Source organism: Panthera onca, chromosome D3 (assembly GCF_046562875.1).
Source record: "Panthera onca isolate mPanOnc1 chromosome D3, mPanOnc1 haplotype 2, whole genome shotgun sequence".
NCBI lineage: Eukaryota > Metazoa > Chordata > Mammalia > Carnivora > Felidae > Panthera > Panthera onca.
The window spans coordinates 8,352,570-8,358,569 of NC_138350.1; positions in this window are offsets into that span (position 1 = coordinate 8,352,570).

Consider the following 6,000-nt stretch of genomic DNA (forward strand, 5'->3'; position numbering starts at 1 on the left):
CCCAGAGCCCGACTCGGGGCTCGAACTCACTGACCCGTGAGATCGTGACCTGAGCTGAAGTCGGAGGCTTAACCGACTGAGCCACCCAGGCGCCCCCTTCAAAAGCCTTTAAAAATGGAAAAAAAACCATTGTTACCTTGAGGGCAGGGGGCCATAAGGTCTGGATTTGGCCCCTGGCCATAGTTTGCTGACCTTTGTCCAGAGAACAGAAGATCATCAGGTGGGGCTGTTAAACTTGGTTTTGGCAGGATGTTGAAAGGCTATATTGATCTTCCTGCCAAATTTGCAAGTTTTGGATAATTTACAAACATGTAATCATTAAAACAAAGCTTGCCCGTGTACCAACTGAAATCATCCCCGTAACACCACTGCTGGGCAAAGCTCGTTTTGGGAAACAGGATTACTGCTCCCACCAGCTCCAAGGCTGTCCCTCCAGAAATTCAGATTGAACAAATTCCTAACCTTTGGTTCACTGCTTCTTAGGTATAACTAAAATAAGGTTTGAGAATTGCCTAAGCCAAGCTGGGCAGGTGCATGAGGAGCCTTGAGATTGCCATCCGCCTAACAGCAACACTTTCACAAAGTATGCTGGCTGGTGTGGGAAACAAAGGCAGAAGGAAATGGCAGGTTTAAAATTAAATTTCATTATAACCTGCAGCCCACTGACAAATACTTAAGGCAGGCAGAGCAAAAGGTTTCTCCAGGAACTCCCTACTGTCTTACTGCTAATGCTTTGCTAGAGGGAAAAACAGCCTTAGCTTGACAACAGCTAGGCCTCCAGGATCCTGAGTCTAATTTAGCATATGAAAATCTCATTGGAAACTTCCCCTGGACTTTACCTCCCCCAACTCCATAGTATATAACCAGTCTCTCCTCACGGTCCTGGGGCAGCTCTTCCTGCCCACGGGTCCTGTTCCCGTGCTTTAATAAAATCACCTTTTCGCACCAAAGATGTCTCAAGAATTCTTTCTTGGCTATCGGCTCCGGACCCCACGAACCCCCCATCATCCTAAAATGTCATCACTGGCCATTTGTTAAAATCTTTTAAAGTTTACTTTTTTCCATTCATCCCTTCCTTGTTTTAGTAAGTCATTAGGAGCACGTTTCCTAGGCCAGGTAGTGTGCGAGGCAACTGCTTCTGCAGTGAGCAAGCTGGGCACGTTACCGGCCCCCAGTGCTTCCAGTCCAGTGATAATGAAATAAGTGAGTACAATAAAGTGAAGTGTCACAATAGGATGACAGACATCCCCAGATCATGGGATTATACTGTTGGGGGCTTGCATCGCTCTCCACAGACTAAACACACTTTGAATGTTCGTTTTTACAGGTTAGAAGGAACAATGATTAGGAACTGTGGAAGCAAAGCTAAGGTTTATTTAGCTACTTTGGTGTCTCTTTCACTGAGTTACAAGGTTCTGACTCTTCCGAAACTCCTTGATTTGTTCCTAGTCCACATGTGGGTTAGGCAAAAATAGTTAAAACAAGGATAAAAGTTAATTTTTCCCTCGGGTAAGAAAAAGTCCAGAGGTAGGCAGTGAAGGGCTGGTAAAATGAACCCACAAAGTCTTTAAGGGACCTGGGCTCTTACTATTGTAATGTTCCATCATCCCTATGGTATGGTATGGTATGGTATGGCCCTCATCCTCAAGGATGAGGATGTGGCTGCTTACATTCCAGCCATCACATCAACATTCCAGGTAGCAGGATGGTTAAAAGGATAAAGAAAGGTGGTACCCTACTCCCTATAAGGAGACATCCCAGGGGTTGCACACAATACTTCCATGTATATCTCTTTGGACAAAATTTAGACACATGGCCACATCTAGCAGCAAAGAAGGATGAGGCACATTGTCTTTTAACTGGGTATTGGTGTGCCTAGCTAAAACTGAAGTTTTTAATTCTAAAGAAGAAAAGGAAAATGGATTTGGGGCAAATAGCAATCCCTACCATGATGTGAAACACGACCCTGTGATTTGACAGTCACCAAGACAATGCCTTCTTTTCAATATTCTCTAAGCTAAAGGAAATTCCTCTTTACGTAAATCAAGATTTAGAGTGATGCCTTTCCTGTGCCTAACCTTGGACCAGCCTACTCCAAATCTCATGATGTAGCGTGAGATTACTTCTGGGAAGGTTTTCTATACAATGTACCAGTTAACAATATTTTAGTTACAAGTGTCAGGAAACCAAATTCCAACCAGTGTGGAAAAAGATGGCTCCCATATTCCAAAATGCCGGGATCATGGTTTTGCCATGGCTTGATACAAAAGTTTGAAAAGTTTCCATCTCTTGGCTCTACCTCTGCCACATGGGCTTTATTTTCAGGCCATTCCTGTTTTAGTTCTGGTGAGTCTGGATCCTTAGAAGAGCCAAGTGCCCTCAAGAACTCTAGCCAGGCTCAAACCCACTGGCTAGGAGAAAGCCCCCTTTTGAAGGCCTCCTGCAAGGACCCTGAGGTTCATGCTGATCGGTTCCATTGATGTGACACCCCACACCTCCCCTGACCAATCACAGTGGCCAAAGGGGTGAAACGTGGTGATTCACTTAGACCTGAGTCATAATGGTCCACCCTTGTAGCCAGGAGTGGAACCTATCTAGTCCACCTGGGCTAAGAATGAGAGAGGAGTAGATCCCCAAGAGAAAACTGGGGAAGTCTCTTCCAGAGACTGGAAAGTTCTCTTGGAGTTATCATCAGTCTTTTAGTACTTCAAACAATGTTGCCAAGAACGGTTTGAAGAATGAATTGAAAAAAAGAGAGAGAGAAATACAAAGTTTCTTGCCCCTGGAGTCCTGTGAATCAAACTCACTGCAATTTTAAGAGAATCCTCTCTTTAAACCAATGAAAAACAAGGAAATGCTAGCTATGAAGACATGTCTATAATGTTGATGCTGACATCCTAGACACTTAATTATCTCCGTGTGTTTTTACTGACAGGAACCAATTAGAACCATAAGTAGATGTCTGAACAAAAAACAAAGTTCTCAGGTTAGAAACAACCTGATCTCTTTGGGTATTTGGATATGGATCAGTCACAGGAGTATTGGGTATAAAGCTGCTGCTCCTGCCTTTAGTCTTGCCAAGTGCCCAAGAGGAAATGCTCCACCTCTGGGTGAATAAAGTACAGAAACTTGAACTTTTCCCACAGCCTGGAGAACTGGGCTGATGAGGTGGGTTTTTTGTTTTCGTTTTTTAAGTACAGGCGCCACCTGGTGGGTAATAAGTACAACTACACTGCCATCCTCTCCAAGAGCTGACAGACCTACCTGCCGAGGTCCTTCAAAGAAGGTGTTACAACTGTACACGGCCTACATCTGGCAGGCAATGCAATGAGGGAATCAAGAGGCCAGGGTCACATGCTCCAAATAATTGAAAACACGGACTCCAGCAAAAACTTATACATTAATGTTGACAAAGGTACTATTCATAGCAGCCAAAAGGTGGCAATGATGTAAATGTCCATTAACAGATAAAAGGATAAACAAAATGTGGTCTATACACGTAATGGAATATATTCAATCATGAAAATAAACAAAGCACCGACACATGCTGCAATGCGGATGAACCTCAAAAACATGATGCTGACAGAAAGAAGCCAGACACTGAAGGCCACATAGTGTAAGATTCCATATACATGACATGCCCAGAATGGGCAAGTCCATAGAGAAAGAAAGTAGACTAGTGGATGCCAAGGGCTGGGAATTGGGGAGTGACTACTTAATGGGTATGGGGCTTCCTTTTGGGGTGATAAAGATGGGAACTGGACAGTGATGATTGATAGCTGCACATCACTGTGAACGTAAGAAACGCCACAGAATTGTTTACTTTATTTATTTATTTATTTATTTATTATTATTTTTTTAATGTTTATTTATTTTTGGGACAGAGAGAGACAGAGCATGAACGGGGGAGGGGCAGAGAGAGAGGGAGACACAGAATCGGAAGCAGGGTCCAGGTTCCAAGCCATCAGCCCAGAGCCTGACGCGGGGCTTGAACTCACGGACCGTGAGATCGTGACCTGAGCTGAAGTCGGATGCTTAACCGACTGAGCCACCCAGGCGCCCCTGGAATTGTTTACTTTAAAATGGCCCGCTTTATGCTATGTGACTTTCACTTCAATTAAGAAAATAAAGCAGCCTAAATAAACAAATACATAAAGCAGCCAGAGTGTCAGAGCTGTTTGGGGTAACTCAGGCAACCCACATACCCTCTGGGCCTCCACTTCTCATAACCCTGGTGGTTCCTTCCAGCCCTCGGGCAGCAATTCTGTGAGGGGTAAAAGGGAACTGATATTTACTTATTCACATTGATTTTATTATCCTTTTTTGAAAAGGAAATACACATGGTAAAAAAAATCAGTGAGGAGCTCCTGGGTGGCTCAGTCAATTAAGTGTCTGACCCTTGATTCAGCTCAGGTCTTGATCTCAGGGTTGTGAGTTCAAGCCTCTTGTTGGCTCCACGCTGGGTGTGGCACCTACTTAAAAAACCAATCAATCAATCAATCAATCAGTGAAATATAAATCTGGCTCCCAATATTGTGGTCCCAAGAAGAAATATTTAAGTGCCAGGTGATGCTGATGCTGTTGGTCTGGGGGTCACACTTAATAAGAGACGGACCAGAACTTCCTTCAGAAAGATTTGTGTTTGTTTGCTTTTTATTTTGAAGTTGTTTCAAATTTACAGAAGCTTTAGGAATAGTACAAGGGGCGCCTGGGTGGCTTAGTAAGTTGAGCGTCCGACTTCAGCTCAGGTCATGATCTCACGGTTCGTGGGTTCAAGCCCCGCATCGGGCTCTGTGCTGACAGCTCAGAGCCTGGAGCTTGCTTCGGTTTCTGTGTCTCCTTCTCTCTCTGCCCCTCCCCAACTCACGCACTGTCTCACTCTGTCTCTCAAAAACAAATGTAAAAAATAATAAATGTAAAAAAAATTGTTTTAATAAAAAATTTAAAAAATAGTACAAGCTCTCATATACTTAAAAAACATTTTTTTTAATGTTTACTTATTTTTGAGAGAGAGACAGACAGAGTGTGAGCAGGGAAGGGCAGAGTGAGAGGGAGACACAGGATCCAAAGTAGGTTCCAGGCCCTGAGCTGTCAGCATAGAGCGTGATGTGGGGCTCAAACTCAAAAACCACGAGTTCATGACCTCAGCCAAAGCAGACATTTAACCGACTGAGCCAGCCAGGCATGCGCCCCAGCTCCCATATACTTTTTATCCAGATTCAACCACATTTAGCATTTTCCCCATTTGGTCTGTCACTCCTCCCCTCACTTCTCACCTCCTATATAGATTTCCTTTGTGACTGGACCTTCTATGAGTAGGTTGCAGGCAGCATGCCCATTTGTCTCTTACTACTTTATTGCATTTGAATTTTTACCTTGCATATGGTCTTCCATAACCACGGTTCAGTTATGTACTATCTGGGAAATTTAATTGGATACACATTGATACAATGCTTGTGGGAGCTTCTGACAACACTGGCAACATCTGAGGGACAGGATTATCCTGGGGGAGGCGGGTGACATTTCCTGGACCTACTCTGCCTAATTGGAGACTCTCACACACTAGCTATGGAACAAGAGGGCCCTCACCCAACCATGATGGCCCCCTGATCTCAGACTTCCAGTCTCCAGAACTGAGCGAAATAAATTTCCACTGTTTGTAAGCCACTTCGTCTGTGGCATTTTATTATTTTATTACAGCAGCCAGAACAGACCAAGACAGGACCAGACCTTTACTCATTTCTGACTCCTACTGACTCCTCTCTTCAGTGCCATTGCTAGGGGTGGGGGTAAGCATAGCAGTTCTGGTTATTACCTAGTGATGATGATGATGATGATGATGATGATAAAAACGGAAAGCTTAACAGTTCATATACCTATAAGGGTCATATACCTCTACATTTGAGGCAATCCCTGTCTCATTTCTCAGCTGGAAAGTGGGAATCACAGCTGTCGAGGGAGATGCTACAATTCTTTAGGAAGTGTGCCTTATCGGAATCC